The sequence below is a fragment of the Canis lupus genome, chromosome 12 (assembly GCF_048164855.1).
Source record: "Canis lupus baileyi chromosome 12, mCanLup2.hap1, whole genome shotgun sequence".
NCBI lineage: Eukaryota > Metazoa > Chordata > Mammalia > Carnivora > Canidae > Canis > Canis lupus.
In genome coordinates this window covers 9,330,739-9,344,287 of record NC_132849.1, presented here as the reverse complement: position 1 = coordinate 9,344,287, position 13,549 = coordinate 9,330,739, and the positions used below count along the sequence as shown (strand labels likewise).

The following is a 13,549-nucleotide window of genomic DNA, read 5'->3' as shown; positions in this document are numbered from 1 at the left end:
GACATTTTTCAGGAGCTATATTTGCTAAAAATTCCCTTTTATCAAAACCCATTTCAGTTGCACTTTTTTGCCAACAAACATGTCTCCGTAAGGATTCAGCATTTTTGACTCTTCATGTACAACTGTCCCTTAAGGTAATTTCTCCCAAACTTTAATGCACATATAAATAAACTGGGGTTCTTGTGAAAACATAGATTCAGATTCAGTGGGTTTGGAGTAGAGCCTGAGATTTTTCTGCATTTCTACTAAGTTCCCAGGCAAGGCTGAGGCTGCTGGTCCACAGATGATACTATAAGTAATAAGTTTTTCAGAAACTAAGCATTTGGATCGGCTTAAATCCCAAATCACATTCTGCATGACAAGTGTGAACTTGAGCTTTCACAACAACATTGACCTTGGTATTTCCCTCTATAGATTGGAGAGGTGATGACCTATGGTCTGTCTTGTTTCAGGATTTGTTGATAATCTATAGGATCAACAGCAGCCCATGGAACCCTTCCCTTTGAACTTTAGTTTCTCCCTGGCCTTTGCTCATGTGAGTTAGAGAGAGAGAAGATATAATATTTCTGTATACTTGGGGCTTAGGAAAAGGTTGCACAGCTGCCAAAGTGTTCCCACCTCCTTCTCTATAGCACTTCTGCTGAGCCAAGATGGCGTGGCTGAGGGTTCCTCAGCTTGTCTGAGAGTGATAAGGTGAGAGCCTATACTATATGTTACCTTGTCATCTCTACCTAATCTTTGTATACAAATCCTATTAAATATAATCCTATATTTTTATTCAGAAAATTTTAGTAAATGGGGGAGGAGTGATATAAAAGGAGATACGGTTCCCCAGTGTACTGGCTATGTGACTTTGGTCAAGGCATTTTACATCTCTGTTTCAGTTCCCTTCTCTGCAAATTGGTTAATACCAACCAGCAGCATTGTTGTGAGCAGAGATAATTTTTAAGTGCCTGCCCAAATAAATGGTAGATAACACTATTGGCATAATTACATTTGTCACTAAATGCACTCTAGTTGTTTAAGGCAGCTGAGGACAATGGATGAAGACGTCTTGTTATTCAGACAAATGCACTGTATAGATTTGGTCAGAATAAAGATAATTAGTAAATTCTGGCATTAAGACTTATAAATACTTCATTGTGTCAGTGTTCTCATTTTCATTGTACTCATCCAATATAATATGCTAACCAGGGTTTGAAACCCAGGTTTTGAAAAAAGTCACCTTAAAATTAAACCATAAATATTAAAAATAGCTCATATAATTGTGAGTTTTATAATTAGTGAATGTGCTTCTAACAAGCTGACCAAGTAACTGTGTAAGGGCTATGTGATTTGCACTTCAGCTTCTTCCCAACGCACACCTTAAAGTAGAAAGTCAGCAGAAAGCTAAGGCAATTAACATAATGCTTCCTAACAAGGTTTGGAGTATAGTCTGCAAAGTGTCTGCCCCATTAGCTCTCCCTTACTCAGTTTCCCTAAATGTCCTGGTGCCTTCCTTAACTCTCCCAATGTGGTTACACTAGAAACATTTCAACTGTGTTCACCATACTATCATTTGTTTCCCTTCTTACTCCCTCTATAACTTTCCTCTCTTTTCTTCCCCATCTGATGCTGGAAAGGAGTGCATGCTCCCTCATTGATCCAAGTTGATACAAAGGCCCCTAGATTCACTTTAAAGAGAGTAAGAGGCAATAAATAAGGTGGGTGGGCTGTGCATTGAGCCAGCCGATGCAAAGCAAAAGGAGATGAACTGAAGGACTGAAATGCCTCAGAGCCTCTGTGTTTGTGTCCAGGAGGCAACTCAACACCCTCTACCCTGTGTGAATGACAGTAGTACTCAGGGAAAGGTTTTCCAGCTCCCGGCCTCTTCTTCCTCCTGTGTTTTCACAAGTACTGTGCATTCAACAAATTTAAAGAAAGAAAAGGGTTGTAAAAATGACCATTTGCTTTTAGTTTTAGGAATTAACAAATCTCTTAAACTATAGCATGAAGGCTTTCCAGGCTTTTTAGTCATCCTGGCTGGTCTGTATGAGCACCTTTGTATACAAACAAATCCATCCACGCAAATGTTCATAAATGGCTTCTGTGCTTGTTTCTTCTGTTTAACTGAGGCACTAAGACTAAGCACATATGTGGTATATACACTTGTGAATGGCTTAATGTATACATTTCCAGGTAGTATATGTACGTGCTATTAACTTAGTATGTGCTGCTGGTGGAAGAATTCATAGACTGTAATTTCAGAGTGGAAGAGTACTCAAAGACAGTCTTGAGATGACTCAGCTGATGCTGGAACCCTCTGTATGGCTTTCTCATCTTATAGTCTATCAGCCGAAGCTTGAATGCTTTAATTACCAGGGAACTCCCTACCTCTCCAAACTGGGTTATCTTTGGTTGCATTTCTCCACTTGGACTATGTGTTACACAGCTCCCTGTACCTGTGGCAGGGCACCTGTCTATAACATGCAGAGTTGATGTCAGGTCAGAGTTCTGCCTCTGGAAGTCTGGGCCTTGCAAGCACACTGAACACAGGGCAGTCATCTATATTCATGCAGACAACCTATTTGAAGGGTGTGGGCCCAGTGTGTGGAGCTGTGGCTCTGAAGACTGCCAGTGCCTATGGATTTCTCTCAGCTCCTCTCTTAACTGCACACTTGGAATAGTTCCCTAATCACCTGCAGCACTCTGTCAACAAGCAAGGAAAGCTTTAGGGCAAAAGCCCAGGACACAGCTAGGCTCTTGAAATCCCTCACTGGGCCTCAGGGTGAACCCACATTCACAGATGGGATGGCTTCCAAACATTAACTAAAATACTCACACTTGTTTTTGACAACAGTGTTCAGGTTAAATTTCACCAGTTGCTATTTTGGGTAGGGAGCTATGGCAGAAATGCCAGATTCCGGGTGGCTGTAATGCCTCTGTAAAGCCACCTTTCAACATGCTCCATTTGCCGTGCTTTCAAGGACTCAGCTGTATTGTTGCCTTCACAAGATTCAGTCCCAAAAGGTGAGTGGGGAGACCTGGGAAGGGTTTCTGAGGAGAGGGAGCCCCTGGGACAGGCTATTCCAGGAGTCTCCCTGCCTGAGTTGACTCATTCTTTGATATGTAGAAGCAACAGCAAGGGGTGGCTTCCAAGGGCCTGTCTGTGATGATGGATGTGTTTGGCCCTACAGCCTGGGGGAACAGATAGGAGTCAGCAGAACACAGATGTTGCAAGGAAGCCAAATTAATCTTTAGTGAGAATGTACAAGTTGGGCCCTCATTATAATATCTAATGGCCTAACCTCATTGCAAAGCAAGAGCTAACCTAACAGAATGGACTCTAGCCTAAAATCTTCTAGGTCTTGTCAAGGTTGAGGCAGCAACTGATTCATGTGTGTCAGAATTTTTTAAAAATCTCTCAACCATGGGGGAAAGATTTCACAGCCAAGAAGAGCATGATTTGAAGTGTACACTTTCTGCAGCCCTTCCAGGGGAGTTGAAGCTCTGGGTCATGGACACTTGAGCTTTATCTGATCAGACAGGATCAGGTATATATATGTATAGTACAAAACAAAGTAAAACTCTAATCTTATGGGAGTGCTGTGTGAGAAATACTATCTTTTTCAGAAATATTTACAGAGAAATATGTATAATGGGTAGATAACCCCACTTTTTTTTCTATAACTAAAGCTTATATGATAATTAACCTAGATTAAAGTGGTTACTTGGCTATGTAGAAATGTGTGGAAAGAGCTGTTGACACCAGATACCAATGCATCTTGGGTCATTTTTATTAAGGTACCATGCTTATGAGAGGCACTGATCATGCATTATATCAGGACTGCCTATTGGGTCTTTAGTGTACATTCATAGATAAGCCATCCAGAGACAAAAAGCAGTGTGGATAATGCCAAATGCATGAGATTTGTAGACAGACAGGCAGATCCAGTATGGAACTTCTCTGAGCCTCAGATCATTTTCTATGAAGTATAATGATACCCATCTTGCAAAGCCATTGGGAGGATTTCAGATCTAATTTTAAAGTGCTTACAAGAGTAGGCATGTTCTTTTCAAGTGTAATGATAAATAATAATACTAATGATGGCTTCTATAGCTCATTATTATGGAGAAAAGTTTAGGTTTAAGAAGCTTTTGGCAAAAGCATTAGGGCCTGGGTAGTAATCTAGACTTTCTCTCCCCCTCTCCTTCTCCCTCCTCCCCGAAAACAGGAGATAGGAGCACTATCTACATCAAGAATTTGGTAAAAAAAAAAAAAAAAAAAAAATGGTGAAAGCCAGAGATAGTGTAATGAAATTTTTAAATTACTGGAAAAAGGAATCAACCTAGAATTTCAATTCCAGTGAAAATATTCCACAAAATGAAGGCAAAGTAAAGACATTTTTGATTAAACGGAGTTAAGGGAGTTTTTCCAGGAGACTTGCACTATTAGAGTTATTAATAGAAGTTCCTCAGAGTGAAGAAAAATGAAACTAAATGGAAACTCAGATCTGCAGAATACTGAGAATGGCAAATATGTTGGCAACTATAAGAGGTATATTTTTCATTTCCTAATTTGTTAGAAGAGTATTGTCTGGTTAAAGCAAAAACAAACAAACAAACAAACAAAAACAATGTATTGTGAGATTTAGTATATTTAGACATAAAATGTATAATAAGAATAGCACAAGTAATGAGAGGAGGATAATTATAGCATACTGTTATAAGGGTCTTACCTTATACGTGAAGTGATATAATTGTAATTTAGAGTTGATTATGATTGCTTCAAAACTCTACAGAAATCACTTTAAAAAATAAAACAGAAAGTTAGAATTAATAAGCCAGAAGAGGACATACTAAACATTTTTTAAAAATTCTCAATCCACACAAGATTGAAAAGGAGAGAAAAAGGAATAACAGTAGCAACCAACATATGCCATTAAAAAAAGGCAGTATGGCAGACACAAACCAACCATACTGATAATTGCATTAGAAAGTAAGACAGAACATATCTTTAGAAGTGTAAGACACTTTACGCATGACAGAGATAGTTTGAAAGTAATACAATGGAAGAATATGTATCATCTAATCAATACATAAAAGAAATATGGCCTAGATGTGTTAATATCATACAAGATAGACTTAAAAACAAGCAGTATTACTAGAAATAAAGAGAAATCTCATAATGGCAAAAAGGTGAATTCATCAGGAGAAAGAAAACAAGTACAAAAAATTAGGTATAATTCCTAGTTGATATTAGTCTATTGTTTAGTTTAGTATAAACAACTAGAATGCCATGAGAAAAGTATAATTATAAGATGTATAGAATAAGATGTACAGATTATGCCAGACAGGGAAACTTCCTAAGTAAGAACACACTTTGAGGGGCAAATTACTGCCCAAAGCCAGAGTTCAGATCTCCTTGGAGAAAGTACAGTTGCAGGTCAATGAATGGCAAGGAGGTTTCCTGTACTGACCATACCATTTTTGGAGCAATTGTATAGCCATATGTAAAAACAGGAACATAGACCATTACTTTGTGCCATATATTTTTAAAAACTAGCTCAAAATGGATCAATGACCAAAATGTAACAGCTAAAACTATAACATTGCTAGAAGAGAACATAAAAGAAAATCTTTATTTAGGATACCAGCTATAAAAGAAAAAAAGTTGATTAATTGGATTTCCTCAAAATTCAAACTATGAACACAATGCAAAAGTAAGCCACAGAAGGAGAAAATATTTGTAAAACAAAACAAGACAAAAACCTGGTAATTTTCTTGTATCCAGAATATATAAAGAATTCTTACAGCTAACTATTAAGACAAATCAGCTGAAGAAATGGACAAGAAATTTGAATAGACATTTACCAAAGAAGATACAGTAATGATATATAAGCACATGTAAAGATGTTAATTATCATTAATTATCAAAAAGGTACAAGTTAAAATCGCAATGCCAGTATGTCAATACTGTGTACCTACTATAATGGCTAAAGTTACCAAGACAAGCTATATTAAAGGTTAGTTAAGGATGTACTGGAACAGCTTGAAACCTTCATATGTTTCTGGAGGGATTACAGAGTGGTATGGTCAATTTGGAAAACAATTTGATGGTTTCTCAAAAAATTCAACATTTACCTACCAAGCAATCTACCCTTCTCACTCTGAAGAATTTACCCAGGAGAAAACAAAAATATATGTTCACACAAAGACTTATATTTATATAGTAATTGCAGCTTTATTTATAACACTGAAAACTTTGAAATAACTCAAATGTCTATTACATACTTAATATATAAACAAAAGGTAGTATATATGTACTATGGACTACCAAGGAGTGATCTATTGACACAAAAAATAATGAGGATGGGTATTAAAATCATTATGCTCTGTTAAATAAGTCAGATACAAAACACTAAATGCTATATAATTACATTTATACTAATTTCTATAAAAGGCATGAGCACGGGGTGTTATGCTATATGTTGGCAAATCGAACTCCAATAAAAAATATACAAAAAATTATATTTAAATTAAAATATTAAAAGGCAACAATATGGTTATAATTATTATATTATAATTATATAATTATGTTTGTAAATATTGTGAAAATACAAAATTACACAATAACACAATAATTTTAGAAGAATAAGTTTGATATTTTTATACCATGCACAGTGTGGAAAACTGGTTTGGCTCTTGGAGAAAAGGTTGACAAGGTAATTGTCGGGCTTGATTCCATTCCCAGACTGAGAGAAGAAACAGGATCCTTGGAGACATTACTCTAACTTCCCACTTAAAGAACTGGGCCTATGACCCTGAATTCACAGTTTGGCCCCAGTAGGTAACAGAGGGAAGTCCCCAGATATGTCATTAGGAAATGAAAGACTCAGCCTGATGATGTTCAGAACTGAGACATTTTCTGATTAGAAGCAAGGATGACAGAGTCATTGGGACAGATGTGTAAAGAAAACTGTTTCTTAAGAAACAAAATGTCCAGGCTTAATGCCAAAGTCACTGGAAATGTTAAATATTACACAGAAGTTCCTTCACACTGCTAGTCAAATTAGGCCAGAGTCAGCCAGCCCTATATATTCCAAAATGTGAGGGGGAAAAAAAGTCAGTTTGCAGCAAGTTTTTGTTACACATATCTTACTTGTTAGCTCAGTAGTTTATACTTTACTCAAATCCAGAGTATTGAATTTGTTGTGGGTCATCCGAGTCTTATTTTCCTTTAGAATCTTTGCTCACTCTGATCAGGACTGGGGTTTCAACTTCTCCTCAGCAGCCACAGGAAGCTACTAAATATAGATCCTGATGGGAAAGGCTCTAAGGAATGCAAAACCTGGTATAGTGCTTAAGAATGATATCTCCAGGAGTTCACAGAAACAATCAATAATAATACTGAAGTTCAAACTCTTGGGGGAATTTTTATTTGATCTAGAAGCAGGCACTGTATGAATATTCTGATTTTTGTCCAAGAAGGATGTGGTTAGAGGTAAAATCACTTTAATGATTTTAAAGTCAGGTAAATAATCTCTCTGTAAATGGTTCATCATTTACTCACTTATTTAACCAACATTGTTAGGTATATCCTATGCAAACACAATGCTGTAAAAGGAAATATATATATATATATATATATATATATATATATATATATATCAATGTCCCTGTTCTCAAAGGGCTAAAAATCTTTTCAGTAAAATAAGAAATGGATTCATGAGAAATTCAGTAGATATACATGGTAAAAATAATAGCAGCTATTGAATTGAATGCCATCTTTAGCTCAGTAACATAGTATATTTGTTACGAGAATGTATAGGCTATGGAGCCTATTGGGTTTAAATTTTGGATCTCCTATTGACTGTAGAAAAATGTATGGCACAAAATAAATTCTGTTTAATTGATATTATGTTTTGTTTTAAATGTATTATCTGTAATCTGGGGTGCCTGGAAGGCTCCATTGATTAGGCATCCAACTCCTGACCTCATGGGTCTTGAGATTGAACCCCACCTCCACTCCGCACTCTGTGGGGAGTCTGTTTGGGATTCTCTCCCTCTGCTCCTCCCCCAACATGAGCGTGGGCTCTTGCTCTCTCTCAAATAAATAAATAAAACTTTGAAACATATATTGTCTGTAATCTTCAAAGCAATCCTATAAACTAGGGATAACAAGACCTTTTTTTATAAATGAAGACTTGAGGTTCATAGAGGTAATAAGTGACAGCACTGAAGTATATTTCACTGTGGACTAAAGTAATCCGAGAAACACAATGGCAGATATAGGATTTTATCTGAACTATGAAGGATGAAGTAGGATTTCCAGAAGATGAAGAAAATAAAATAAGAATATTAGAGAGTAAAGACACAGTAATAAGCAACAGGATAAAGGCAAGAGTAAACCTGAGGGATGAATAATCTAGATTAGTTTGAGTTTTTCTGTGGGGTATGAGTAATTGTAGTAAAGATAAGAAAAGTAAATGGAATCTAATTTGTAGAAGAACTTAAGTATCAAGCTGACGGAGTTTAAAATTAGTCCCATAGAAAGCAAAAAACCCTTGAATCTCAATAACTTAAAATCGGAATTACCCTAAATGTTATCTACTTATTTTTCCTCCTCTTCATTACCATCATCAGAGTCATTCAATAGAGAAAGAGCTCTTAACTTCCAGCTTTATCCGCCAGAGCAGGGCTTCTGAACTCTTGGTCAAATTTGGCACTATCAGCACTTCATGCCTCATGGCATCTTGCTCATGTTTTGGGAAAGCTGTTCAAACTAACATCACAGAACTAATGAGGCTTTAAGCCAGGCCCCTCAGATTGAGGATACTTGCTTTGGGGCTTTGCCTTTAGTAAAGCCTACAAAATTAATGGTTTTGTAATATTGAGGTTTGGAAGGAAGATGAGAAAGGAAAAGATAGACAAAGATGAGATGGAGACATCCCAAGAACCAATAAGAAAACCCAATGGCTATGGGGTTTTTCTAGGTAAAATGACCACTATGCAGTAAAAAATATTGTGTAAAAATAGTGCTTAAAAAAATTCATGGATGCCAAGCTGTTATGAGTTGAATTCACATGTCCCCCTTTCCCCAACCCAAATTTGTACGTTGAAGCTTTTATCTCCAGTACCTCAGAACCGTATTTGGAGATAAAGTCTTTAAAGACATACTTAAGTTAAAATGAGGCCTTTTGGGTGGGCTCTAATGCAATCTGTGTTCTTATAGAAAGGTAGGATTAAGATGCACAGAGACATATGCAGGAAGTACATACACAGAGAAAAGGCCATGTGAGAGCACAATGAAGAGACAGCCATCTGCAAGCCAAGGAGAAAGCCCTCAGAAGAAACCAAACCTGCTAATACCTTTATCTTGACTTAAAGCTACCAGAATTGTGAAGAAATAAATCTTTGTTGTTTAAGCCACCTAGTATTTTGTTATAACAACCCAGCAAACATATACATAGGCCTTGAGACCCTAGCACTTATGATGAAGCTAGCTCTCATTCAAATATGCAACCTAGAAGAAAACATTTACTGAAACAATGTAAGAAAGAAGGAAAATAATGTTGGAATGGGGAGAGTAAAGGAAGAAGAAAACAGAGATCCTCAAAGAGAGATATGAGTTATTATGGCCAAGTAGCTCCTATTGGAAAACTCTCCCAGAGACAGCCAGTATGAACTCCAGGAAAAAAAAAAAAAAAAAAAAAAAAAAAAAAAAAAAAAACCAAAACCAAACATACAAACAAACAAACAAAAACCTTTCTGAAAGAACTGATGATGGACCCAAAACAGGGACACAGTGGAGAGGATGATGCTTGGAAAGAGATGTCACAGGGTGAGTTTTCTATTTTTATAACTTTTACAATGATAGGTCCCAAGCCACATTGTGTAGGAAAGCCAGATCTGTGATGGAGTATCTGAGATTAATTGGCTTAAATAACCAGAGGACAGAATTTGGAGCAATCAATTATTGGAAAGTAAGGATGATTTCTTTGGAAAGGAGAAATCCAAAGAGAGAGTATCCCTAAAGCTTCTGGATAGCTTCTAGCTTAATCTCTGGCTTACTCTTCCTGGACTATGCATTCAAAACTAGATTCTAAGCAGCCCGGTTAAAGAAAGAATCGAACTGTGATTATTTAAGTTGTCACTCATCACAGGGAGACAATTTCCTGTATAAGTCCAGTAAAGTCAAGTACCTGCTAAAACACACACACATACACACAAACACACACCAAATCAGCAGTCTTCAGAGTAATGTAAAACAATCTAGTTTCTATAGCATATTATTCACAATGTCCATGAGATAATAAATTTGTTAACATGGAAAAAAATTAAATTTGTTACATGGAAGGAAATAAGAAAACCTGACCACCTCTCAAAAAGACAGTCAGTGGAGATCAATCCTGATATGACTCAGATGTCAGAATAGATATTTTTTAAATAAAATAAAACTTTTTAAAAAGATTTTATTTATTCATGAGAGACACAGAGAGAGAGGCAGAGACACAGGCAGAGGGAGAAGCAGGCTCCATGCAGGGAGCCCGACGTGGGACTCGATCCCAGGACTAAAGGATCATGTCCTGGGCCGAAGACAGGCGCCAAACTGCTGAGCCACACCCCCCCCCAAATTTTAAAGTAAGTATTATAATTATTCTTAACAAAGTAAATGAAAATATTCTGATAATGGATAAAATTACAAAATTCTTAGCAGAGAAATAAAAAAGGAAGGGAGTAGTACTAAAAGATACAGTATTTGAAATGTAGAAGATTTACTAGGTGGGCTTAATTACAAAATGGAGCTGATGAAAGAGTTAGTGAAATTGAAGATCAAGTATTCAAGCTGGACAGCAAAGATAAAAAATTTTCGGATAAATGAATAGATTCTTGGAGACCTGTGGAATTATATCAAAAAGTCTAACATACATTACCTGGAGTCCTCCATGGGTAAGAGAGAGAGGAACAGTAGAAAATAATATGTGAAGAAATAGAGATATGAATTTAGTAAATGATTCAAGTATTACTCTTTAATAGTGGCCTATCTAGGATGAGGCATCGAAATCAATCCTTGCTAGGCAACCAAGGGGGAGGGGGGATTCTTTTTTGAGAATAATTATAAACAAAATAAAATTGAGTTAAAGTTCATTTGTTTTTATATAATCATTATGTGCTGGAATAAAATAAAATTCAGAATAATTTGAGTGCACTTTTAGTAGAACTTCATCAGTAATTCTTTTAAGGCTATATATACCTGCATTTTAACTGTAGATTTGAAATAAGCAGTGATAGCATTGTGATTGCAATAAACAGCAGACAGAACTTCAATTACTTTCCATTGTGTCATTTTATATGACCACATGGAATTATTATTTGTGTTTAAAATTTAAATTTAACACAAAGTGAAAACTGTGAGGTGTAATATTTTTCTTTGGAAAGTGCAAAATTTAGTTCATCTATAAAAATTTTAAGTGATCTTGGAAAATAGCTAAAAAACTTTAAAAGTATTCCCTTTTAAATTGTTCACTATTTGTTTTTAAGCCAAAAAACAAATCTAGAAAATAGAACATTACTCTAGTGGTTACAATTTAGTCATTATATAAATTGACCCTTTCAGAGATATTCTGGTTGTATTAGTCAATTATTTCCATAAATTATTTTACATAAGATATTGATAAAAACACCTAGGTTAAAATTGCCAGATTGATTTAAAAAACTATCAAATTATGCACTTTTGTCCTACAGAAACCTAATGGACCATATGGAATATTATTCTGAAACAAGCAAGTATTTAAAATTTTTTCTGAACTTGGTGAAGAAATGTTAAGTGAGAAACCCATACCAACATGAAAGGGCAACAACCCAGTAGAGCCCAACAAAGAAAATTTTTAAAAAAGCAATTGCAACAATGTCTGGATCTATTTTGAAATATGTAATGCCTGCAACATTGCATAAAGTTTATGAAAATTGTGGAGTGCAAGTTGGCAAATCCAAAGCATGGATGCTAGAAACAACACAAGATTCAGATGACACAGGGATGAAAGACAACAATGAATCATTTTCTATAACCATTGACACCAAGGAAGAGAAAGGAAATGTTAGCATCCACACTGACAGAATTGAAGGAAAAAATAAAGGAGAAGAAAAGAGCATGAGTAAAGCCAAGACTTTGATGAAGAGAAGACAGTGAATGATATTTTAATCTATTTTGATATTCCTGCTTGGGCAATACCATTTCCAGATGAAAAATGTTAATCTGGTTAAGAAAGGAAGTGAACCTTTTCAGAATAAATACGGACCTTTCTCTGCAGTTCAAAGACAAGAAAAGGAAGCAGTCAACACATGACAACTTCATGACTTTATAAATCTTTATCAAACACTGAAAAAAAGAGGCCAGTTTTTTCAAGACTGAAATAATTGTTTTGTTTTGGTTGTAGACTGTGGATACTGGAACAAAAAAAAAATGAAAATCCAACCTTATAACTGCTTTAAACTGGGTAGAAATTAAATCCTAAGGTCTGTGAGATATCTGAAAAAATATCTTTCCTGATTTTTTTACCATTATTATTCATTTTACTTAATGACTATCACTGAAAATAATTTTGTCATAGAGGATGGAGTGTCAAACATGCTGGGCATGCCATTATTCATTAATAATAATATACTCAGTAATTCTTCAAAAATGCTCATTTTGATGATAGATATATGAATTACTTGTTGAAGCCATATTATCTTTTGATGACTCTTTTTTCTTAGACTTCCCCAAATCCAAAAATCCAAAGATGAGCACAAATAGAAAACAAATATAAGCATTGCTTATCCTTTATATTCTTTATATTTACTAGAGTAGTGTAAATCGAAGCAAACTGATGGTGTCATTTTACATATATGAAGTTAGATTCTTCAAATTATCATTATAACACTCAATGGTAAGACTAGCATATCTATATAGCACTGATAGCAGTAAAAATCTGGACAATGACATGGAAACAAACAGAAAAGTTAGTGAAATGTTCCTACACTAGGCCCAGAATCTTTAAGTTTTACATGTGGGAGAATACTTCTACTATTGTATTCTATTCTATTCTATTCTATTCTATTCTATTCTATTCTTCTATTCTATTCTATTCTTTCTATTATTCTATTAAATACTGCATGTATAAGTTATAAGTATAAAGTGCAGATGTACCATAGTTTATTCTACTACTCTCCTGTATTTAAGAATTTAGAGTATTTCCAACATTTTGCAATTACAAACAAAGCTGTAATGTGCACTTTATTCATGTATTTATTTAAAGATTTTATTTATTTATTTATTTATTTATTTATTTATTTATTTGACAGAGAGAGAGCATAAGCAGGGGGAGTGGCAGGGCAAAGGGAGAAGGAGAAGCAGGCTCCTGGCTGAGCAAGAAGCCCAATGCAGGGCTCAATCTCAGGACCATGGGGATCATGTCCTGCACCAAAGGCAGATGCCTAACTGACTAAGCCACTCAGGTGCTCATGCACATCTATTTTCATATTGTTGGAGGGAAGCTTTAAGGTAAATTTCTAGACATGAAATTAC

The 13,549-nt window shown here is 35.5% G+C and overlaps 1 long non-coding RNA gene across 1 annotated transcript; it reads left to right on the top strand.

The window, feature by feature from the left end:
• The first annotated feature begins 2,856 nt into the window (after positions 1–2,856).
• LOC140600639 (uncharacterized) lies at positions 2,857–13,256 on the top strand. The gene is made up of 3 exons (XR_012003814.1): positions 2,857–3,009; positions 10,472–10,623; positions 11,728–13,256. It is a non-coding gene; the product is annotated as an uncharacterized lncRNA (long non-coding RNA).
• The last annotated feature ends 293 nt before the right edge of the window (positions 13,257–13,549 follow it).